Source organism: Corapipo altera, unplaced genomic scaffold, assembly GCF_003945725.1.
Source record: "Corapipo altera isolate COAL_440 unplaced genomic scaffold, ASM394572v1 255, whole genome shotgun sequence".
NCBI lineage: Eukaryota > Metazoa > Chordata > Aves > Passeriformes > Pipridae > Corapipo > Corapipo altera.
In genome coordinates, this window is record NW_020884929.1 from 1,156,116 (window position 1) to 1,182,679 (window position 26,564).

The window sequence follows — 26,564 nt, forward strand, 5'->3', positions numbered from 1 at the left end:
TTAACTTACTTACATACTTACTCCCTTTCACAATCTGTTTATTTATCATTTATTTTTTATTATTTTCATGTGGAACTCTCTGGTCATTCCCTTCAGGCAGCAAGGGGTCTCTTATTTGAGTGTAATAAAGAAAGCCTTGCTGTTCTGTTTTTCCGTGAATCAAATCATGTGCTAACATTTTCTGTCTTGATTTGCTTTCTGGACCCAACCAATATTTGGTGGGATGATATTTATTTTGCTTTAACAGCAAGATAACACACTTCAGAAATGAAAGTATTCACAAAATATTCTAGGAGTGTCACTGCAAAAGGAGGTCAATAATGAATTAAAACAACGTTACTATTCCCAGTTCCTTATATGTGCTATCCACAAACATGTTACAAATTGGCATTACAAAATCCTGACCATCAGTAGGAACTAATGATTACCAGTTAGTTTCTCTGCCCAGAAATCTCAAAACCAGATATTCTTAACAAGTGTGAGTTATGTGTTAGCAACACAGACGTTGCTCATGACCTGATTTATGACAAAAAAGGTAGGAAAAACCCCTGTCAATAAGACAGTTCCAAACTGTCCCAATGGATTAAAAAAGCCAGGCCCTGTTGTCACATCAATATCCAGGTGTTCTACTCGATGCCATAATTGTCACAAAAGGTTGTCAAGGGAATTAGCATTTTTCCTGCATTTGCCATAAAGATATACGTGAACAGGTATTTAATGACACCCTTTATTAGAGCTGGACCAGCAGAGATCTTGCATGTGTATATCTAACCTGGAACTGTGTTTAAATTTGGGCTGCTTGTGCAAATCAAAACCCAGATAAGTGTCAGGAAAGTCAAAACCCATCAGAATTTCAGGCTCAGTCTGGAACAGAAGCAGCAAGGACCCTGGTTTTCATCTAACCACGATTTCAAAGTTTCAGTGCTTGCAAAGTATTTCACTTGGGATTCGCCTAAACAATCTGAAGCCTCAAATAACACTATTACCTGGGCAATAAAATGGCATTTTTGTAGATTGTTTAGGATCCCCAGAGAATACATAGCAGGGGGGGAAGGAGGGTGAAGGCTGGTGAATTGAAATATAAAGTGAAATTGGAATTGAGGCATTTTGGGAACATTGCTGAGCTGAATGGCAGTTCAAAGAACCCTGGCTAAATGATGTATAAAAACTTCAATACAGTTTTGTTTTAGGCTTGGCTGCACAGGGAATATGTGCTAATAACCTGAATCATCAAAAATAAATTTTTTCAATGTTCATTTCTTTTGAATTAATATCTGTGAGCGCGGTTTCATCACGTTCATTTAAGGTTGTGTTCTGATGTTGCACATGGCAGCATATTTTGAGGAACCATATTCCCCTTGTAGTATTGGACTACTTGGTTTTCTACAGTGAAAATGTGGGTTTTTTTCTTTCCCAGGACAGTAGTTATCTACAATGATGGTTTTTAATTAGGGACAACTTTACATACAATGTTCAGTATTTAAGCTGCAGGGGGAAAATTCTGAAAGGACACTAAGGAATCTAGACACATAATGGCATTAGCTGAAATACTGAAGAACATTGCTGAATTCCCTTATAAGGAACTAAAATTCACTGGCCTTGACCTTTGTTGGCCAAGAAGGGATCTAAACTTTGTTAGAATCTCATAGCAGGTTAAATAAGAAGTAGCTATTACAAATGCTTTTCTTAAAAAAACCCAAACCCTAATGCAAACAAAAATAAAACCACCAAGATTTTAAAACAGTTTTGCCAGAAAGGAAAAACCTGAGTTCCTTTCAACTCTCCTGTAAAGAAATTAAAATATTTAAGTATTACCTTCAAATTAAAGCTTGCTGTTTCTGTTTCAGACAGGAAATGTGTTAGCGATCAAAATATGACTGGGCTTTTCCCAGCTATGTATTTTAATCTATAAAAGTTATTGTTTCCCTTCACAATCCCTCCCTCTTCACAGCCTCACACTACCATCCACCAACAGTATTCCCACTAATTGCACAAATCATCCCTTGCAGCAGGAAGCAGGTTTCTGAAGTCAGCAGTGTCAAGAGACAGGATGGAGACCCTGAAGATGGTGGTCTGAAGGTTGTAATGCTGCCCCATCCCACCCCAGCAGTGAGATCTGAGCGCGCCTGTGTCTGAAACTGGTGACGAGGAACATAAACTCCACACAGACACACAAATGGTTCGCTGTGGCAGGGCAATATCAGACTCTGCTGCACTGCAACAGAGTGCCTTCGTTACATTTCTATGACAAATATCTCCCTGGCACTGCTGCAATTATCAACGGGCTTGATTAAGGGATTGATTTGAATGCAAACAGCATAATTGACCCAGGAGAAAAGATGAATGGATATGGCCAACACAGCCTTTAAGTAAGTGTGTTACAGATAGATGGGAGCATGGGGAAATGTCGCCAGTCACAATTTATTATATTGCCATTCTCCCTCAAAGGAAAACAATAGGAAACCAGCTTTTGTTCCATACAGCATATATACCATTTTTGCATCATATGACGGCTTTTTACGTAGTCTTCAAAGATTTGAAATGGGTCATTTAATTTAGTGCATCCATAAAGCAATGATCTGTACTAGTTGAGACATGAAAAAAAGGTAATGAACATTTAGCCAGAAGCCCTTTTATAAACAACAATAAACAAGACGATTATTGGAATAATACTCCAGGTTTTGTCACTTTCTAGTGAGTGGGGAAAAATGAAACACAGAGTTGGAACTTTTTGAACTACTGAGATCCAACTTCTGGAAATTATTCCTTGTTGTTACTTGGCAGCTTTAACTATCTTTTGTAACATCACTAGTATTTAGAAGACTTCTATTTACCCTCAGATATTTGTTCTTATATATCTCAATGAAGGCACCGTCTCAAGAATAAAAATTGCACCAAGAAGTACACAGTGAGTAGTTAATAAACAAAAGAAAACAAGTAAATATTGTTTGTGTTCATGAGTGTACCTTGCTAAGGCTGGTCCCTATTCTTCTGAGTAAACTAAGTGATGAGTTTGGTTAATGTACAGAAGAATAACCAAGCTAATACAATTACTGAAATGACAGCATCTATCTTGCAGCCTAAAATTGCTGATGAAGGATGAGTGACACTCTCTGAAAGGTAAGGAGATTAATATAATTGCCTTCATTTGTCCTGGAGCACGAGGGGAGTCTGCTAATTTCCCAGTGTGCACTGATCTACTCTCCAAGACAACATTGCTCTCATGTCAAACTCAAGTAACTCCCACAACCACAAAGCAAACAATTTTGGGGGTGCATTTACAGTAGGTTGAAGTTGGTCAAGCGGCATGAAAAATATCCCCTCATCTCACTGCACCGTGGCTGCTCGGTTTGTGATGGTACCACTGCCAGTTCTACTGCCAGAAGTCACCCCTTCAGCATCACTGATCCCACTGCTCCTTGGGAGCAACCTCTGCAAAGAAAGGCAGCACAGCTCCACTAACACACTCAGCGATGAGGGGGAGGAACAGCTGAGTGGTAAAATAGTCTCTCATAACTCAGCTCAAAGAAATGCATCGATGTTTTCTACTGTGTCATTTAGTTAAGCATTAGTTCAAGTAGCAACTGTAATCCAGATCTTCCCCTTGTGTCAGTAGGTCCCTCTCACTACAGGCATTCATTCATTCTAATAAATATTCACATATTTGGTATAACCTGCGGGGATCCCATCAAAACCAGAGAGAAACAACCCTTTCGAAACTAGTTCACTTATTTCTGACAGGGTTCCCTGTCTCCACAGGTGTTAAGAGCAAAATACTGAGGAAAAACAGTGCACACATACCCTGAGAGAGAGCTGTAACTACAGTCTTCTGAGTCTAAAAAATGCCATTATTATCTGTAGTCAGCAATGTCTCAGCAAAGGCTTGCTTGACTTTCTGCAAGAAAAGAAGCAAGCACTCAAATAAAGAAGCTGGTTTATGCTTTGAGCTTTGTGACTATGCAATATATTCATGTTGATTTAACCATATCAATAATCAAACCAAATAATCTACAGAGAGTCTGTAGAGTCATTGATTAATTCCTAAGACAGCACTGCTCCGTGAAGAGCAACTGGGTCTGAACGTGGTAAGCGAGGACAGAAAAGATGAGAACAAATCAAACTCCCATCACTTGTGTGCTGTATAGTGCCCGAAATCCTGCTGCCCAAAGAAATGAACCAGCAAAATAATAAGTAGAGGAGCCCTTAATCGACTTAGTTAACCAGCCATTTAAAAAGAAATCCTGCTTGATGCACTTTATGTTGATTTTTCAAGCCCGAACTCTTGACTGTTATGATTAATACAGCTCTACCCAGGTTTCCCAGGCCATTTGCTACCATGGAACAGGGATAAAATTGAGCAAGGGGAATGCAAATCACAGTGGTAAGAACACTTTACAGCACAAAGCTATGCAGACAGAGGTCAACTCACCATCCTTCATGCAACATCTAGCAGCAATAGCACCAGCTCAGCTCCCAGCAGCAGCTGAAAATTATGGATACCCCAAACAAATCCATGGCTGTGAGCTAAGCTACATGAAGTCCAATACAATTCAAACACAAGGAGATGAGAAAATTTGAATAGTTTTACTTTGTGGTCTAGCTCAGCCTGAAAAGACACACAAAAATGCTTAGTCACCATCTGCCCCCAGTTATGCTCAGCCTAAGTGTCCTCAGCTGGACTGCGTTTTCCTATTCTCCCAATGTGGGGTTGGTGCAATAAATGCATCTGGGATGCACCTTTCCTTCTCTTTAGATGCCTCCTTCTTTGCTCACTTTCTTATCTGAATTTTTTTCTCCCCTTTGCCTCCTTCAATCATTTGAAACTCAGACTTTAAACTATAAAATATTTATTATGTGCACATTCAGAAGAATAAACTAAAGATGCTTTGGGGCCAGAGACGTTAGTGACTCTTGAATAATTCGAGTCGTGTTTTTAAAGGAAACACTTCACATATGGAAGCAGCCACCAATGCCCAGGTGCTCCATTCCTACTTCTGTTTTATCCTGTTCTGATCTCTAGTTGCCCTAAGCAGGCTTAATTTACCTAACATTCCCTTTCATCTGCTCCATTTGCAAAAGTGTTTCAGACGAATAAATAATACAGAGAACCAGATAAATGCATACAGGCAAAGTTGACAGTTGTCAAGCTTGCCACCACCAACATATATTAATGTTCTACATCTCTCCATCCATCTTCTTAATATATTACTGATGTTTGCACTGTATGTGTTAAGCACAGGTGTGAAAGGGCCACTGTGGGGAAAACAAAGAAATATTCAAATGCTAAACAACTGCTTAAACTCTACATATTCTATATTCAAATTAGGCTTCCGATTGAAAAAAAAGAGGCAAAAATTTCAAAATATAGAATCCAAAATATACTAACATCCCCTGCTGAGCTCTTAGCTGAAACACTATCCTAATGCTTTCATTAACAGTATGAGTGACATTTGTTATAATAGTGATAAAGTCATTTAATTACTAAGGAGAGCTTTAGAAATAGATGAGCTGCCTTGAAAAGATGTAGCATTTGATGACAGGGTGCTCTCACCACAGGGTTGTAGATGCAGCTGGATAGTTTAGAAACCCGGATTTGGATCTGGAGATCATCAATCACACTTTAAACTTATTTAACAATGTAAAAAGAATTCATAGAGATAGACTAGGCTATTTTAAAAACAGATTACACACTTCTAGGATTCTGTGTGTGTGCAGATGGACTATTAGGAATAAACTGAGTTTTCTCTGCCTCTCTGCCCTCAAAAGCACTCGTGTGTCACATGTGTCTGAAGGAAACAGTTGAGCAGGGCAAGATATAACAAACCAAGGATCAGGCAGCAGGAGGACACAGGTATCTTGTGAACACACGGTGAAGGAGGGACTCAAAATCCCACTCTCTGTAATTCCTCAGCCCCCTCTTCGTGCCACCCTCCAGAAACGAGGGTGGCTCTGCCGCTTCCCCTGCCCTGAGCAGCAGGTGCAGAGCAACAAGGCAGGTGAGACCTCCAGTATCGACTGCCAGAACTGTGAGAGAGTATCAGGGACTGGTTGCTTTGTCCATGCCCAAGAGCAGGCTTCAAAATCTTCCCAGTGAGATCTAGAAGGGGGCTGCAGGAGGGCTACACAAATTTCCTGTCTCTCTTGCATTAAGCACCTACTCCCAGCCACTGCTGGGCGCAGCTTACTGAACTTGTGTATCCACTAATGCATTCCACCTTCTTTCAATTGCTCTTTGAAGAAGAAAAATAGGAAAAATATGGAGGCAAATAGGTGACTTGCATAGAGAAATTTAAAAAATAGCTCGATGGTTCCACAGAAATATTTCCTGAACATCTGTCTGTGCACACTAACCACGTACCAGACATCATCCTTCATGATGGCCCAGAGGAAGCATTTGCCAATGCAGCTCTTCCTTTTCATATGTTTTTCAAATGTTTATGGCACTTTAATTTGTACTGGACATGACATGATGTCAGTGTAGCATTTTCCCTCCTTATGTCTTTGTGATAATATTAGTGACAAGAAGAAAGGCATGCTGTGTGCACAGAAGCAGCTTTTCAAAGGCAAATAACCCAGCTGCTGTGCCTGATTTTTATTTTATAAAGGGCAACAGTTAATGATTAATTATAAAATAAAAATAATGAGAGACAGCCCAAGGTATCTGCCTTTGGAAAAGCTGTTACTGTGCAGGCAAAATGTCTGTCCTCCCACTGGGAATTGCGTTAGGCAGACACAAGGTGGGGACTGCATCGTCCAAGGAACAAGCACTTAAGGTCATGGCTGACTCCTTTAGTACCCCAAATCCTCCCCGCGTTCTCCATTTAAACCTCTGGAAATCTCGACACCACCCCCCACCCTGCCAGTTTTTTAAACCTGTAGCTTCTTTTTTAATTAGTTTAAAAAATTTTTCGAACATTATGAGCTTTAGATGCAGAAAATATGTCTTCACAACTCTCGGGACACAGAACTGAGGCTTTTCATCAGTTAAACACCCACATACTACAAACTCTCTGTACTCACTCTCTCTCTGCCCCCCTTGCCAGTCCCCAGACAGTTGCCTGTAAGTGAGATGAAACTTTTCGCTGTTAAAATCACAAAGTTCCGCTCTGAGCGTTTGACAGACTTTTTTCAATGGTATCAGACAATTCCCCTCTCCACTTCTTTGGCTTCCCCACCTAAGAGCCTGGAATAAGGATGCCTGGAGAGCCACTATGAAAGCATCCATCACTGAAAGCAGCCATAGCCAAAAGCATTTTGAAATCCTACAGTTGGAAACGGGACAAAAGAACAAGGTTTTAACTTATCAAATATTCTCTGATTTATCCTATTATGCCAGCAAATTCATACCCTAAAGTTTGCCAGCCCTATTTTAACACAGTGCTGTTGCACTGTGCCTTAAGCTACTACAAAAATAAGCTTACTGACTGAGAAAGGTGATTCATGAATATTGTACAGGTCACTTCTGACAAGCCAGGTGGATCATATTAATTAATCTAGCAAAAAAAAAGACAGAGAGAATAATACATAGAGCTCAGTGGTGAATGGCATAAAGAAACAGTCACATCCAGAAGAAAATCTGATGGAAAGAAGATGAGCTTATGCCCCACTTCAGATTGGAAGCAAAGCAGTATTTAATGATTATGACAGAAATGAAGCCATGCAGTGAACTTTACCTTGAGTAATGAGCATTAGTTATCATCACCAAATGGCTTTGGGTAAATAGTTCAGTACAGAATCAACTTGTTGGGTTTTGATTTTGCATCTAACTGTGTAAGCAGCTTGAAACAACGAAGAGCAGAAATCTCTGTAGAATACTCTGCAGTGAAAATGGTTCTTTAGTGTCACCTGAAACTGGTTGTTAATCTGCTGTACAGATATTTAGAGGAGATTATCTGGGTTTTCTCTTGTTCTGAGTGGCTTCCAGCTCCAGCGGGGTCAGGAGGTGGCCACCAGCTCCGTGTGGACACAGCCCCTGAGGGTACCTGGGGCTGTGGGTCCATCACCTCCTGGCAGCCACTACAGAGCACCGCCTCTGAGCTGGATGCCTGGACTTGGGCAAATTAACCCAGTTCTCTCTGTCTTTTCCACACCACTGAAGCTGCTGTCTGGCACCTTTGTTATTACCTCACCACTTATCTGGAAGCTAGTTCAAATTTTGGAAAGCCAGTATGGTTTTTTAGTCATCTTATTCTGTTGTTTCTTCTTTTTATTCCTGATCTGAAGTCCATAGAAATCACTGCAAGGGTGGTGGGGTTTTTTTTGGTGTGCTGAGACCTAGTTATATTTTCTCTAATGAAATGTTATTTGCCAGTGGCATTGTGAGTTAAGTACATACCAAAATCAATCCCAATTTCTTTAACTTCCTAAAGGTTCTCCTTTTTGCTTCTATTCTTAAGGCTGTTCTCATCTAAGTACTGCAGTGTATTACTGGAGCTAATGGTTTCTCAGGCTGCAAGGACGGATAGGATCTATCTATAGATAATAGGAGCCTCCAGAGTTAACTCTTAACTATCATTAAACAGCTTTAGAAAGAATATAAAGGTCTCATACTACAGAATTGGAGTCTCTAGGTAACAAAGGTTTGAAAGAAATTCATCCTCTTGAATTGTGAATCTGTAATTGCCTACTGCAGGATTTCTGTGGCTCTTCCCAAACGATCTAATTCTGGTCATCACCAGTGATCTCGTAGCCCAGCTCTGCCCCTGAGCCCATTTCCTTTGGCTGCATTCACAGCCTGCCCATTGTTACTTTTTATCTGCTGATGGGCAGGTTCATTTTTTGAATTTTCTTTGGAAGTTTTCTGAAGAACAGACTCCCATATTTCATTATTTCTATTATTAGATACAACTATAAGATTTAGTCCAGAGCAATACAAGTTAAAGGAGTCATTTCCCTTGTAATTTATCCACTTCCTTCTCAAAGTGGGGCTGTGCTAATTAACTAGTGGTTAGGAACATTTTGATATAGATATCACTTTTTAAAGATATGAAAAATTAATTCTACTGTAATTACCAGGTTCACAGTCTGTGAGTGCTGATCTTTTGATACACCTGCTAAACTCTGAAACATACCACTTAATGTGTCACTAAAGTTCCAAACTTAATGGAGACAATCAACTGGCAATGAAGTGGTTTTGATTTTGGTAAGTCTACCTGGAGGAATTAACTGGACAGAGTTTAAGTCCTCATTTTTATTAGTTCAGTGAGTTAGTCCGGCTGGTTTTACTTCTGGCTCCATTTTTTACTTAATCCCAATTTTCAACAGCCGTAAATATTTCTTAATTGTTATGATGTTGCTTCCTCAGTCTTTGTTTTTCACTCCAACTCACCAGTGACTAGAATACAGATTGAATGTGACTTACCACTTTAAAGGCAAAACCAAAATCTGTGAACCCTGTGAGTTCTCCCTAAAGTTCGGTTAATTCTGAAAAAACTGATCTACATTTGAAGTGGTCTTCAAAACAAAATTGCAGTTCTTTTCAAGTTACATTAACATTGGACAGATTTGCAAAAATGGTTAGTGATGTTTTTCTCTTTTATGTGCCTTTGATTTTGACGTGCAGCTCGAATAACAGAGCAGCAGCTTGCCTGGTCTCTCTGTTCTCTAACACTGCAGTTAAAAGTGCTGGCCACAGGATGACATATCCTAGACAAAGGGAAGGAAAGGTGGGACTTGTGGCTGTTTCACGGATTCCTGACAAAAGAGGAAATAGGAGGAAACGTGGGAGGAATAAGCAGTGAGTGATATCCACATTCTAGCATGGAGAGGAAGGGGAAAAGGGCATATCCCCCGGGATCCTGGAGCTGAGCAAAAATGAAAGCACAAACAGCTTTAAACATGGATGAGAGAAGACAACTTGAGAAGAGAAAAAAACAACAGCTCAGACACAGCCCTGAGCAGCCCTGGCTCCAGAAACACAAGGGTGTGCTCCTGGGGATCAGGCAGCATGGACTGCCCTTCCCACGGTCTCAGCGAACACCTTCATCTGCACCACACAAAGGCACGATTGTAAAGCTGTTCTTTGGGCACCTCAGAACATCAGAGCTCTCTCACAGCAAACAGTAACACTTTACCCACTACCAAAAGTTTACCAAGGGTCTCACAAATCTAGTGAGCCTGAGCTCCCTCTGCAATTTCAGCTTTCAGAAAGTTGGACATAATGTTACATGTCAATGGGGTCTCATTTCTTAATTAAAAAAATAGAATAAAAATTATGGCTTGCTAGCATGTGCCTTGGAGGTACTCTGGAGGTACTCCTGCCCTGCCTACAATGCTGAACCTAGTTGCAATTGATATTCATTATTTCCTTATTTAGCCTGAGAAATAATTCTACAGACACATCCAGAATGGAGTCATAATCTAGTCCATGAATAAAACTGGTAATATTTCACTAGTGTGATGGTTAGACACTCCACAAATGAAGAAAAAAGGACAAACAACCTAAAATGGTTGTTTCCTTTTTTTTTTTAAAGCACAATTAGTTACGTGTGTAAATACATTAGCAACAGTAACAGCTCTGGACAAGCAATTAGACAAGTAATTACAGAGAAAATGCAATGGAAGGCTCAAACAGATGACCACCCGTCTGCTCACCATCCCAGATGTTCCTGTGCTCTCTACATTGTTTGTTTAGGTTTATAAAAAACATCTGTTCATGGAACTCGGACACAGCTACAAAATGCAATACATGGAAGTACGAAGAAACTCAGCCCTCCCATGAACATTTTTATTTTCCATTCTCCTACCACTGCTGTCAGCCCAAGGAACAGTTCTTGTACCCTCCAAAGCATATAAACTTCAACACACGTGCTAAAACATGTCCTTGTCCCTGGGTTTAAGTATGTGCTCAGGTGCTCTGCTCAGTTAGTCCAGGACTAGGTTTGTGTTTAATTACGTTTCTTAAAATGGGGGGGAGGTGCTACTTTTAAAACTTATATTCCTCAAGGCAAAACTGTCAGTCAGAAACATATACAAATTTTTTTTCAAGTTCCCCAGAATCAGATGTTCCACTGTTCTTATCTTTCTGGAATGTACCATACTTAGTGCCCAGAATCCCATTTTGATCAATCTGGACATGTGCAAGACACTGCATATTGCCAGTGGGATTTACATAGGATTCTGTTGCTTAGAAGAAACTGTACTGTGAAATCAGTATCTTTGTCTGGTTCTCATATGTCCTTTAGCCACCTTCAGAGGCAAACCAATGCCTTACCACATCCACACTTAAATACTGATTTAAAATGTTAGAAGTGACCTCTTTTTCCTGGAGTTCTGATCCTTTTTTTCTGTTACAAAACTGTTTTCCTACCGGAAAAAAATGGGATAATCCTTTACACGAGAATGCTGCAGTTACTTTAAGATCTGTTGTTTTACCTCACTAAGTACAGTATTTGGGAGGGGATTTTTTTCAGTAATTTATTCCCTTGAGACAAGTTTATAGCAACTAAACTAATTAGGCATGAGTCTAAGTAAACACGAAAATGCTAATATGCTTCCGAGTGCCTGCACCTAATTAATTAGGTTTTGTTTTATATTTATCTTTCAGCCTGTATGAAAGTCTCCCATGTGACAGGAGCACTTAATTTCCTTTCCATGTTCAACGTCATCTCACCTTCTACAGCTCCTGTCCCATTTAGGATGGGAGAGGCTCCCCAATCTGTGCAACAACACAGGTTGGATAAAAAGGATCTGGACTGAGAAAATTAAAGGTATAAATTCGGGAAAAACATTCACCCTCACACAACTGTTCATAGAATTCATCAAGTTAAAAGTGCAAATACAGTTTTGCAGTGGAAATCTGGTTTATTTTTAACAGGAATTTAGACTTTTTCTAAACTTTACTATGCTGTACTAGATAGTATTTGCATCTATAATCCCATCCCCTGCGTGCATTAGCACTGCAGTGCCCTAAACAGGACCATAGAATCCAAAGTTTAAAATTGCTGTAGTTTTTTAAAGGCTGCCTCCTGATCTAAGGACACGTATATTTGGTCTTCACACTCTTTTGTGCACTTCTAGCAGATGACACCAAAACCCCTGCTCACAGTCCAAACTGAAAATATTGTCATGCACAAAAACACGGACACTTTGCAGTTCACATATTAAGAGGTTATTAAGAATGAGGAAAAAATCTGGTGCTGCCACTTCTGAAGAGCAGCAGGTAGAAAAGCAACAGCACCAGTCCTGCTTTCTCAGTATTAATGAATACAGCTTGCCCATGTAGGGTCCTTGATGCTAAGCAAGGCTGTTTAGGCAGCAATTGTGCCAGATTAAGGGGTTATCACTCTACTTTTTGCTGATCCTATCGTCCATTTCATCACTACTGGAGGTTACAGGCTTCTCCAAACTGTCAACTAATGGCATGTGTAATTGCTTCTAACCCAGTTCTGTCTAAATTAATCCAACAGCTAAAACACTTCTAATAACAGGAGTTATCTAACACAGCTCAGCTCAGCAAAACTGGCCCGTGGAGAGACTACAAATGCAGTTACACTGACAGATCAGAGAGCCTGCTGATTTCAGGGAAGGGGTGATGAACAGCTGAAGATGAGGTGTGGAGCAGTAGGAAAACTTTGACACAAGTGAACTGAATCCGGAATGGCAATCTGATAGTACTGTGACTGTGCTCTCTCAGCTTTACATCTCAGATAGATGCACAATAAATATTGATGTCTGGTTTAACAGAGCACTGCTTGGTGAACATCAGACTTTGGCAGCTGCTTCTTTCTTACGCCTCGTTTTCCTTTTTAGGTCTCAGAATATCAGCAATTTGCAGAACTACAGTAGGTAATTACAGCACTATTAGTGAAATGTGACCAACCTGATGGGGAGTGATAGTGGGAAAGGCATGGAGCCACTTCCTCCTGCTGCCTTCAGACACAACTGGCTCAGTATGAGCGGGTCAAAACTCATATAATCAGCTTTGTTCCATAGAGCAACTCAAGGGAGCTTTTAAAGGCACTCTTAACTGGCTTAAGGCCTAAAGTTAATGAGAATGGGAAAGCATGTCTGGGATGGTTGGCAAAAGCAGATCTTACAGATGTATAACAGGGGAGAGCTTATAAATGTATTTCCATAATAACTCTCTTTACCAGGAAAATTCTTTTCTTCGTTTGCTGTGCCAGCTCAATGCATCTACCCAGGGCTCTCTGTCCTCCCTCATGCTTTTAGAAACCACCTTTCCACTCCTCCAGGGACCTGAGAACCACCTTTCAAGCCACTCAGTAACTCCTCCTTCCACCTCCTCCCTCCCCTTCACCTTTTTTCCTCCCTCTTTTCTATGAGTTAACTCATTGACAGCATCAAAACACCAAGGCCAAGTTTTGAGGAATGACGGCGCTCAGGAGACTGATTTGCTGGATGGTTACTGGTTCCTGTATCTACAGACAGTTGTAAATCTGGTCATATCCCATGACTTTGTTAACAAGAACCAGAACCAAGTCCCAAATTTTTCATTTTCTTTCATTTTCAGAAAATGCCACTAAGTTCTCTGTATCAACAAGTGAAACTGGAATTCTGTAACTTGGAAAATCTCAGCTCTGCTAATTCAGACTTTTTAAAGGGCTTTACAGACAAACAGAAAAGCATCACTTAGCTGATCATCTGGTTCAGCTAAAAATCTCTTTTATAAAGATATCTAACAAAAAGTCACAAAATGCAACAGCAAAAGCAAATAATTATGAGTATTTCTTTGGTTCTTTTCCTTTCAACCAAATTAACAAGTCCGAAAAAGTGTTACTGAGGACATGAAACCAGTGGGTTTCTTACCTGAAAGATGTGCAGAGTCACAAAAGTAGGTGCCTTGGTGCTTTTAGAAGTCCTCCTTGAGACTTGAAGCCTTTGATGTCTTTCTAGTTGATTTTAAAATAAAACTACTTACCTGTGTTCATCTCTTTTTGCCAACTATTTGCTGGCACCATTATATATAACATTAATTCCAAAAGGGTAAGATTTCACTCTGTGAGACAAATCTCTTTAGGGGAAAATGATCCCTTCCTTTTTTTTCTACCTTTGTATCATGTTCTCAGAACTATACCTGTATACCAATCATTTTGATAAGTGAATGATATTTCCCTTATTTTTTCAGCCTCTGATTCTCAGCCTTTCCACAGAAGGTGATGGCCCTCACCAGGTACCAATCTCATAACTACTGGCTCTCACCAGGTACCATGGTTTTCAAAATAGTGAAATACTAAGAGCCTAACAAGAATTTAAAAAATAAAGCTTAATTTAAAATCTTTCTCTCTTGAAATGTAAATACTATCTGGCAACATTTGTTTTAAAAATTAACATGAATTCTGAAAAAAATAAAAGGGTCTCTTGATATTTTCAAAAGGGGAAGGTAGTTTCTTAGTTTAACTCTTTTAAAATTGTAGCTTACGCTGGTTGTTTGCTGGGGGTTTAGTGCTGGGAGACAATTTGGCAATTAGAGTCAGAGACATTTTCTAGCTACCCAGGACCTGGAGCTCAGAATTCATGAATTAGAAAAATACTTGCACTTAGAGGAATAGTTGCTAAGAGGATCTGATGGCTGCAAGTTACCTCAGCTTCAGCCCTCCAAACCACTCCCATACTGAATGGGAGATGTTTATAAAACTGAAACATTTTTTTGTTCCCCCCACAAAATAGTCATGATAGATATGACACAAAAGCATCGGAATAATTACAGGTCAGAGATATTCCAACAAACTTTTGAATTTCATCCTCATTTCTCAGTTGTTTCCCATCTGTAATTAACAGCTATTAAAAAACAAAATATCTTTAAGAAAGGCAGCACATACCTTGTTATGGTGTCACAGTTAGAGCTTCAACAGAAGGCCCAGAGGCAGTGGATGAGGAATGTTGGTGTGGGACATATTTGAAGACAGTCTGTGTGGGATGTTACATGGGCCTCCTTTGCACATTCATCCCTTGTGTCTATCCAAAGTGTTTTTATCAGTTTTCCAGTCATGTTCCAGTGACAAAGTCAGCGTGATTTCATGAACTGGCCTGGAAGTGGGGCTCCTGCCTCCCTCTCACACACACACACACAGTTTGTGCTTAACACTTGTTGACGATTCAGGCAGAAATCATTTAATCAATTCACATTTAATGACTACTTCAAGCCTAGTTTTACCGCTTCTTGAGCTATACACTCAATTACACATTTTCTCTCCACAGTTCATGAGGAAACTTTCCGGAGTTCTGGAGCCTGGACGGTAGCATTTACCACAGCTGACATGTCCTGTCATGGTGGCAATCCTGAGGCAGGGTCAGACGGGCTCTGTTTTGGCTTAAAAACTAGCCAGGGTTTTCACAGAACCACAGACTTCTGGGATTCCCCAAATGCATAGGAATTTGTTTTCCCTGGGAGGCAGCTGTGGGAGGAGAGCTTCCAGGGACTGCAGCTCCCACAAGCCGATACAATTATCAAGTGGACACTGTGAAGCAAAGGCACCTTTTACCCAGCCTGAGTTTCACCTTTTTCCAGGCACACCAGCTCCTGCCGCCTCAAAATCCAAGCTTCTAGCAACCAGCACTGAATTATGATGGGTTTTTTTAAAATTCCTCCATCAGGAGTACCGAGTCTTAAATGAAAAACCTGGGATTATGGGCAGTGCCACAGATCCAACCCTCAGCCTCCGACCCTCAGCCCTCAGCGAAGCCCACCAGGCCCTCAGAGCCGCCTGGCCCCTCAGACAGCAAAACCAGCTATTTTATGTGCCTGAAATGAGAGTTTTTAGAGTTCTTTTCATCCCAAACTTGGCATTTTATGTTCCCGATCATTCTGGAGTCTGAAGAAGAAAACAGTATATGTAGGCCTCCCATACAGCAGCATTTGCTCAGTGCATTTGGGCTGACATTTCATTCTTCTTTTCTTTTTTCATTAAAAAAAAAGATCCTAATTGAAAACCCTGCAGAGAAGCTGTCAAGTTAAATTTATGACAAAGGTAGCTGCTTCTGCAGGTCGGTTTTCAAATCCGTGGCTTGAAATGTGACTGACACGTGTGACACGCTCTGACAGGAAAAGAGCTCATTTGAAGACCTTTTAAAAATCAATGTTTTTATAATTGGTCTGAGGGTCGGGAAATGGGAAGACAAAGATGCTTTGCTGTTTTTCGGCACATTTATAGGCCATGTTTCAGAAAATTAGTTCCTCAGGAAAATTTCTCCTAGGGGCAGCATTTAAGGATAAGTTTAAGTCCCACAGAGATTTCAGTAGTATTAAAGGCTGAGTACAGATTTAAATGCTGTTAAAAGGGTTGATTTTTCTGACAGGCTTTCAAAATCCGCTGTTCAGGGAATACACATTTAAAAAGGGGTTCACATGCCTAAGATGTGAAAATGTTGCCAGCAATAATGAAGTGCTGGTAAGCAGATATTTCTGAACCACAGAGTTCCAAAATTTCTTCTTAGCTGAAATTTTCTCACATCCTTTTGTCTGAAATCTTCTTTCCAGTACTCATTTTAACTTAAATCAGTAGCACTCCATAGCAGATGGAGTAATTGATTGCAATTAGGTTTGGGTCAAGTCCTGAAAAAAAAGACAGGCTTTTTCAATAAATGAATAAAGAAAGTCTTCATGTCTTAAAAGTAGTATATAACAGTGATTTGAACGTATATTCAACCTTCTCATTATATAATTATTCTGAAAAGTCTGATTTTCCTCGCTTTCAAGAGGAATCACTAAGTCTGAAGAATTTTCTTAAAGAAATCAAAATTGCCTTTAAACCAATGTCTTTGTATTTTGGGATTATTTTATTGCCCTTTTTTTTACATTCTGACTGAAAACCCACTTCTACTTTCAAAACTTTTATTTTCGCAAGTTTCCTCATTTTATCAACGCAAATGTTTTCTCCAAAGCCTTTCAGAAGACTCCATTACAATCAGAACTTGAATACAAAATGAAAAAAGAAAATATGTAGTGAAAAGGGAAAGAAGGTAAACCTTAACAAAATTCAAGTCCTTACAGCTGTTACTTAAACATTGCAAACAAGGTTTTACTTTTCCCAATGCTCTCCTTCCTTGCCTTTGAATTTTTTGCAGTAATTCCTAATATTGCTGACAAAACTTCAGCCACTTGGATATGAAAAATATTGGGAGCCTTAGCATAGGTGGCGCAGGATTCCAGTTACGGTGTGCATTGATGAGACTTGTTGAGAGCAGGTTTTACCACTAGACTAATGATGTTTCTTTAGTTGTTGTTATTTTTATCATATATTCAAATTCCATTACTAGGAGTATTTGCTCTATCTAGCCTTAGATGTCTATCATGGTTCCCTAAATTAGGAGTCTAATCTTGTTAGGCTTTTCAGCAGTGAGTGGAGAGAGAAATATGGATTAAAAAGCAGAGCTATTCTAATCCCCAAAATATTAACTATAAATATTTCTATTTATTTATTATAGCTAGGATGTATCTCCGGGAGATACTTATCTGTGCCTGTAAATGATGAACATGAAGTGAAATTAGACCGTAAGGATCTAAAACCTGGACTGTGTTTATAGAGAAAGTTTCAGGCAAATGTATGTTACTGGTATTGTGGCTATTTTATAGCAGAGTAAGGTGAAAAGCAGATATCCAGGTTTCCATTCCAGTGCTAGTGGAACTGCTGTGCTACGCTTCTTCCCCTAAGAGCCCAAAGTAATCAATTTATTTACCAGAGGAAAAAATATCTGAAATTTTACAATTTCCTTAATATTGATTCCTGCTCACTGATGAGCTCTGAAGGGCCCTGATTTACATCACATTCAGTTAATATTATCAGTTCATTTATGATCTACACCCGGAGTAGCTTATGGCTTCACGCATGGAAAGTCACAGCAGCACTGATAAAATGAGATATTTATGGAGCTCAGGTACTAATTACTGGAGACTGGGCTGGCTGAAGGATGTCTTTCATCTGCAGGGTACTGCAACTAGACAAGTCCAATCTGTCAAGCTTCAAAACTCGAGCTAGGGGTTCCAGTCACAGACTAAACCCGCCTCTCCCAGACCGAAAAAAAGAAATACAAAAGGCTTGTTGCTGCTAAGAAGCATCTTTGGATGCTGCAATGGTTTGCTTTGTTTAAGGAATATGTCCTTCCTGGTTTACTTCTGACAAGAAATTGCTGGTGAGGCAGTTCCTTTGATTCAGATTCTCAGGCTAATCCCAACAGCTCCATTCTGCCTTGTATGTTTGTCATGAAATAAGCATTATCTGAAATAGAGCCATGAACAGCTGTGCCAATTATACCAAACCAGCACCTTTATTTAATCACTCTTTTTGTCATTATTAACTAACTATTAAATTGAGTATTTACACAACACATTAAAAAAAAGCAAAGTACACATATCTCAAAAAAATATACACCTGCCTAGAAACCATTACCACCCATGGACTGTATAGCTGATGAAAAAATGCACTTAAGGCTGTCTGATTGTGTAAAGTGCCTGAAAAAAGATTGTCTCTCAAGCATTTTTTTCCTTTAAGTTACTAAATAATTATAATTTCTACTGGAGCAGTTTTACTTACAGATTCATTACTACATACTATTGATTGCAATTTTGCAATACGATTTAGTGAATTCTTCCTTCATATATTGACTTACAATATTTTGATTCTATACAAAAATTCTCCCCTCACACCAGTTTACTTCAGTAATTCTCAGATCTAGGACTTTTCATAAGTGCATTATTTTCAATATGCGAGTAGTTCATTTTGCACATTTTGGTGACCTTCTGTGAGAACCAAAGGCACTGGATCTTGCAGAACACACCTTTTAAAGTAATTTTCCTGATAGCTTTGTGATTAAGCACTGCTTTTTCCTGTGAAAATCACCAAAGACTTTCAATGCCTTTGACACAAATAGCACCCACTATTTAAGGTATCGACAAAACACATCATAACCTCACCTGGTTGCTATGGCAGGAAAATCTAAACTCTTGAGCCTAATGATGGGAGTTAAATGGGAAAGGAAAGCTGTCTCAGTCAGTACTGCAGGATTTAAAGGAAGAGTAGATGTGCAGTGTTTATCAGTTTGTTACATTAGTGTAATTTTCTTACCAGTCAGTGCCCTTACATTAGTTATCTGTATGAAAAAACTGTGGTTTTCCAAAGGGTCTTGATCCATGAATATTACCAGCAGTTGAAGAAGGGGTCATTAGAACCAGGCCAGAGCAGCAGCAGCACCTTATGAAAACAAAAAACAAAACAAGTCAGTCTCAAGAAACAAGACCAATACATTTGTTCTGGTTTTCCTTACATTTGAGTGTTCTGACAGTCATGATGGAAAAACCTACGGTCTAAACAGACAAACCTATGTCAATATTTTATTCCCAATTAGCATGAACAAGATGTTAAACTTCTAACTTACATTTTTATATCAACTAAAGGAGTGGCATATTTTAATCTTGGAAGCATTGAATTGGTGTTGAGTGTCATACATCATTCTATGAGAGGCTTTATCAGAATGTAAGTTTGAGAGTAAATTTGGCTTATTCTTATCAAAACATGCACACTACTAAGAAATTCCTCCTGCAGTAATCCAACAAAGGCTAATAACTTTGTATCTCCATGTCTTAAGCACTCCTTCTGTAAAAAGGGGGTAAAAATGCTTCCCAGGAACTGTTATTTTGTCAGCTGATCAGATACATCAGCCACATTTACATAAGTGGTTTCCATGATGTGATAATAATAAGGAAAATCACGGATTATAATACAGTATTGTTAGTTTCATTGAGTCTCATTTAATGGATTTATTTCTCTTCGCACTGTTATCTTAGTGCTTCACAATGCAACATGAACTCTGAATTTAATTAATAATTTAATTAATATTCCCTTTGCTTTTTCCTCGGGATTGTTAAGAAAAATATAAATACAGAATCTAACAGTTGATCATGACATACTAGAACGAGGCCACTTCCTGAGCAAAGTGTTCATCTCATTGCCTTTTGTTTTACTCTTTTGCTCATTTAATTAGTTTCATTCGACTTTGTACATTTCAACTTACTGTAAAATTACTGTGCACTTATGATATTTTCTACAGAATAAATTAGTATTACCAAAATCCAAATGGGGATAAATTAAATATGCCCTCAAACTGCTAATATCAACTATTTCCTAATTTTTGAGGCACTGACTGTTGATATGGATTTAATTGAATCCATTTGGATAATATGTATATTCTTGTACATAGACACGCTCTGTTCAATTATCATAATATGTGTTATACCAACTGTGTCTACAGGGAAAATATATTACTAAAGTTGTTATTTAATAATTAATCAGATATTAATCACAGTTTTTTGCATCTCCAGCCATCTCGAACATTTATGGTTTTTCAATATTTACCAAGTAGTTATATTTTTATACAGAAAGCACTTTTTTTCCAGTAGAAAAATGTGTAGAAAATATATAGAGACACAAGCCCTTTGTTTCTCACCATTCTACTCAATAATTCTCTCTTCTTGCTTTATTTTTGCATCACATAAAATCTGTCAGTTTGGGTGAGCATTTTCAAGAGCATATATATGGCTTGGAACATACAACTCTCATTTCAAAACCTGTCTTTTAATTTCAGAGCACGACTCACATTTGCCATTTTAAAAGACAGCTCCTATTTTTAGGCCTCCAGTTTGCTTTAAATCATTTTAACCTCACTACCTCAGAAGTGGGGTTTTTTTCCCCTGTTCTTCCTCTCTTTACAGAAAGTTTTAGAATTTCTCTGAATTCACCAGACCTCACTTCTGCAGATAGTTACATGCACTCCTAACACCAAATGTTTGCTTGATTATCCTGGTGCTGAAAATGGGCACATTTAGTGAAGTGGAACAGGAGGAGATCAATAAAACACCTATCTGTGTTGTTAGCAGAGTACCTCATGTACTGTTCTTATATGCTGTACATAAACCAGCACCGTAAAAGCTGAAAACAACCTTCCAATTGTCTCAAACAGACATTAATCACTTTGTTTGATATTATCATTTGCACTTGATACGAGACCAGCCAATATCGAGCACACAGCCAAGAAACAGAGAAAGATGAATGCACATCATAAATATTAACTAACACATTTTTAGGCTATAAACTCACTTTGTATCCTTCTCTTACTGAAGGATTTATTCTCCAACTTAATAACTGTATACATCCTATTCCATAATGGTTCTCCTTCCAGCTAGCTGTTTTCTCACCTCGTCCAAGCTTCTTCCTGTAAGACACCAAACCCAATCTCATCTGGAACAATTTCACAATGTACCCATAATGGTAACAGCATTTCAGAATATTTCTGAAAGTCTCCTGAAAGAGCTAATTAATCTCTTTTTTTTTTTTTTTAATCCCCTGAAAACTTCAGCAGCATACCAAATTATGTAGTGAAATCAGAATCACAGTGGAAAACAGATGTTGTGTCTGGAGTTGACCTTTCTGGTGAATAAATTCCAAGCAAAACAACCCTCCTCCCGAGGCTCTCGGCATTACACTGCTGTTCTGCCCCCGTGTATTCAGCTTTTTGCACAGGAGGAATGAGAAGGCAACACCTGGAGGCAAAGTGATCATCTCTCCAAGGTTTGTCAGGCTGGCAGAGGGGAGACATCACGTGCTTAAATCAGGGAAGAAGCAAGGAGGAAGGAACATTATTTCTACCTAAAAAAGGTTCCAAGCCTTTTTAGATATAAAGCTGATTAAGCTAAAGCTAAATGCAAGATGATTTCTACACACAGGCTTTTCTATTCTTCGTAGATTCTAACTGTGATTTGGAGATGTATTTTGATAGAAACAAACTGTTCTTTGGGAAATTTCTGCAAAACAAGACATACAATGGGCTTGACCTCAAACAACAAGAACACAAAGGGTTTTTTGCATCACTTTCAACCTGGATTTTCATTCTGCTTTCTACTTTTCTGTTCACTTCTTTGTTTCTGTGTTTTGAAATCTTGCATTTTAGCTTGTCTCTGAATTCTCCAAAGGTCTTCCAGAGGATTTCAAGAAAGGGAGTCCTAAATTCTCCTTCTCTAAATTACAAAAAACTCTGAATGATTTCTGTTCTCAAACCATAGCACCACTGGAGAACAATTTTGTTCATAAACAACAGAACCTTTTCTTCCTGAATACATAAGATCATATTAAGAATCAACCAAAATTTTATGTTATCCTGTCTACATTTTACCTTCATTCCTTTTCAGTACAATATGAAATAAATTTTCCTGAATCTTGTAATGAGAGAATTTAATATATCTGCATAGAAAAGTTTTAAAGAAGTATATTGAGTCACAAGTTTTATGGGTTTTTCCCTCTCCATTCAGCCTCTGATACACAAAAAGATATACAAATGTGAATTCTAGAAACTGAGAAACAGCTGTCCCTTTAAACTTAACAAATGCTGTCTAATGATTTTTGGTTTTTTAAAGGAGGAACTTGTTCCTCAGTAAGATGAAGTACATGTTTCTCTCATGTCCAGATTTCAAGTGGATAAGAGATTTTCAGCAGCTCATCACATTTGGAAGCATGTGTTCTGCTGAAAATGAACGAGTTTTAAGTTCCAAAACCAGCTGTAGTTTTTGAAGGTCACTGCCCACATTTATCACCTCTTAAAGGCCTTCCCATAAACCATAAAATGGAAGCTTTCCTAGATATTTTCTGAGAAGAATACAATAAGTTAACACTTGGTACAAGTCAGTACTTTCCCAAATGGCTTATCACAATATTTAAATCATTGCAGCGAGTCTCCCTTGTCCCACATAAGGCAAAACAGTGGCATGGAGTTCACATGAAGAATATAAGTATTTGTTGAAAAGAAATTTTTGGGGGGTGAGATTTTACTAAGAAGCAAACATTTAACTTGACTCATAACCGAGGAACCCACTGAAGTGTGCTATTAATCTTCTCCTCCCAGTAAGATTGCTTTCCTTAAGTACTGCCTCAGGACCAGCAATTCCAGAGAAAAAACACTGGAAGTACAAAAGAACTGCTGTAAATGGATCATTCAAGTATGTACCCAGATGATACTTCAGAGCTAAACTTGAGAGCTCCCTTACATCCTGTAAATATATGCATTTTCCAGTGTAATGGAGATGTCTTTTCAAACAAGGCCTGGGTGTATAAACAATAATTGCAGAGCATAGCATTCTAATATCCTTTGTGAAATCAAAGCTAACAAGTTATAAAGAGACTTAAACTTCCTACTTTCCATCCCACGAGCCCACAGGAATAAGATGCATTTGGTTTATTTTATTAAGAAATGTTATTAAACCAATCAATCCAGGAACTAAGACTTCAATGAATCAAAAATAAGCTTTGTTCCTGCGTGCTGCAGCACCCTATATGTCCTTTAAAAATTAACTTTTAAATCACAAAAATACTCTATCTTGGATCTGGTCTCCAGAGCAAAGCTGTATAAAAGAAGACTCAAGGTAGTTATTAAGTAAAACTTGCACAAAAGGAGAAATTTTTGACACAGGCCACTTTCCCTACGTTAAGTTTGCTCAGAAGAATGACGGTGGAGCACACAAGGATGCAGCACAAACTCCCAGGTCATTGACTCATTGAAAACTACATTTTGAAAGACTGGCTGCTATCTCCACTCAACTTTTTTTACTCCTACCTGGAGTTCTTCAGCTTCCTGAGTTTTTTGGGTATTTTTGAAAGAACGATAGTCTTCAGAGACATCATACTACAAAGGAGTAGGGCTACAATAAATCCTTAGGAGAAATTTCTCTGTGGAAGAGCACTAAGCAGCAGGACATGAAAGACAGGCAGCTTCTCAGATGCTACACAAAGCTGGAATTATTTAGACCAGATAAAACACGCCCAAAAATGGATCAGATGAGAAGTAATAAGGTCAGAGAGAAAACAAATGCAAGAGGATGGTTATTCAGCCTTTTTCACTCTTAATCACTGGCAAAGAAGAACTCGCTTCTGGTATTCTGTTATTGATTCCTGGTGAGTCACTTCTCATTCATTAATTTAGAATCTCATAGCTGTTACCAAGAGAAACAAATATACTTCTCCATGTCATATAACATCACCCAGACAACTTGTACTGAAGGTCTTATCACACAGGTTTGCCTTCAGTGGAAAGCTAGTCCTCTCCATCCTGGAGCACACTGAGCTCTTTTAGAGTGACATCTTCTCATGGGCTACAATTTAAGATTGAGTCTATTAATCACACATCTATTTATGTTATAAAGGTATTTTACTATATAAAGTCTTTTCTAAAAAAAAAAAATCTATTTCTCTGTGGAAAAAAAAAAATCTATTTATTATGTTTTAACCTAAATAAAAAAACCAGTTTGAGAAAAATTAAGTAATATGTCTAATAAAATCATAAAATGCAATTTTAAGCTACAGTGAGCTGAGTAAAATGTGACATAGGAGCTTGCATTTTTTATTAGAGTTCATTAATCTTGCTAATGACTTATTGAATATCCCTGTGCATTGTAAAAATTGATCCCAGTGGTTATACTGTTGTTTGCTTTAGCAACCTCTTCCAACAGTCACAGAGTATTTCTGCAGTCCATTCTCTGCCATGCTGCAGGGAGCACTGCAGCAGATGTGATTCGTGGCTGGGAACAATTTAAAAGTCTAACATTGTTCTAAACCAAACATCAACTTTTATTTTTCCCTCCCTACACGGATAAGAGGAGTATGTGCATCCTCTGAAATACTGTATTGAGTTACCTACGAATGGGAGCTACCAGCTTTGCTTTCTCCAGTTTGCTGTCCTGAGTTTGGCTGCAATTCTATTTTTAATGTAGAATATCTCTATAAATCTTACAAATAACAAGAGAATTTCTGTTCTAAGTTTAAGAATTGTGAGCACACACCATACTTGATGGAGAATATCCAGTTTGGTTTGATTTGAAGTGCTGCCTTGACCTGACTGTGGCTTTGTGCCTTCTCTGCTCAAACTACCTTACAGCCTCCAAAATGGATCTGCATGTGTATATTAAGCACAAATCCAAAGGTTAAATCAATACCCCATATGTGATAAAGCTTTATGACATCCTAGCCCATACCAGATCACAGCATCTCAGCAACACTGTTCCAAAGAATGTACCCCCAAGTTCCACAAATCCACGCTGAAATAAATGCCAATCTACTGTGTTTGTGCATTCTGTGCAGACAGTGGTGTTTGATGTGCTGTAATACAGAAAGAAGGGTCACATTATAGCCCACATTCTCTGTTATTATAGGCACATAAAATATAATTTAACACAATAAATGCAGGCATGAAGGAAGCAATGCCTACAATAGAAACACAAATCCTGGAGGGAGGGCTCTGTCATGTAACCTGCATTCCATACTAATGGAAACCACCCTGAAAACAAGACAGACTCAATAAATCTGATCTTAAATGAAGGAGAAAAAGCTGGCTTAGGATTAATACCTGTTAATGCTTTTGTTGCCCAACTTGTCATACACATATTTGTTTCTTTTGAATAAATTTACTAGCTCAACAGCAGAAGTGAACATACCTCTTCGTTTATAATTCCTTGTTAAATGAAACTTAGACATATTTGGGGACAACCTGGATACAGCTAAACAAAGAGGTTCATAGTACACATTAAAATTAATTACTTCAAGCCTTATTTCTAAATGAAACAGCAGCAGTTGACAGCATCATTAAATACTATCAATACTATTACTAACTCACAATTTTAGAAGAAGCAAAAAGGAGGACTGCGAGAACAATTTTCCCCTAAAAAGGGACAGAATTTTTAATAGAGACAAACCCAACTATTTCAGATAATATATCACTGCAGGAAATACACTATTGGCTGTATCATAATGGATTTAATTCTAATAATGACTGGATAAGTAGCACTCTGTTTTATGTCAAAAAAAAAGAGGTGTATTTATTGCAACTGGAATCTATACTCCATAAAACATGATTCTTTTAATAAGCAAGGCATTGGTCTCTTTAGCTTAGCCATACCAACTATGAAGTATCTATTTATGCAAAATCTTTGGATTTTTCTAAATTCTCCAAGCTGATTCCCATTCCCTCAGTGGGTCAAAGTCTTCTTTGAATTCATGGACTTTCCCCAGACATATGCTGCTGAAAATGAAGCAAGAAATCAGCTCCATCTAATTTCTCTCAAAAACCCATTTATCATTCATACTCCCATTTATTGTGCTCCTGGGGCACCCAAGAATTAAATAACTATAGATGGCAATTAATAATTGAAACATCCAGGTAGATTTAATAGGAAATTAACTTCTATTTTATCTCAGAGCTTTCTACCCCACTGCTGCAGTTTTTGTAGGGCTTTTTCCCATTGCTCTTTTTGCTTACAAAAGTCAAGAATGCTGACAAAATGCTGGAGTCAGTGCTATGCTTCCTGGAAAGTATGACATACCAATTTATTTACAGGTGACCCAGCCAGCAAAAATAAATATACTAATTTATTTTATATATATACAGGAATAAATCAAGTGTTTGCCAGAGTGGCCTAAGCAGATATGATGGAAACAAGGAAAAGCTGAACACCTCTTGCAATTATTTGAGAGGAAGGACTCACATTTCACTAAAGTATCACATTTTATGTTCTTGAGATTAATCCTATTATTCTTTAGCTGAAACCTGGTGCTGCTCCCATTCAGGGGACA

General features: G+C 38.5%; 1 long non-coding RNA gene across 1 annotated transcript in view; it reads right to left on the bottom strand.

The window, feature by feature from the left end:
- Positions 1-25,106, bottom strand: part of LOC113954472 — an 80,085-nt gene extending 54,979 nt beyond the window's left edge. The window contains exons 1-4 of the long non-coding RNA XR_003530219.1: positions 24,779-25,106; positions 21,051-21,165; positions 19,039-19,148; positions 14,781-16,513 (exon numbers count right to left, since the gene is read on the bottom strand). This is a non-coding gene — a long non-coding RNA (uncharacterized LOC113954472). The remainder of the gene's footprint in view (positions 1-14,780; positions 16,514-19,038; positions 19,149-21,050; positions 21,166-24,778) is intronic.
- Positions 25,107-26,564: the final 1,458 nt, after the last annotated feature.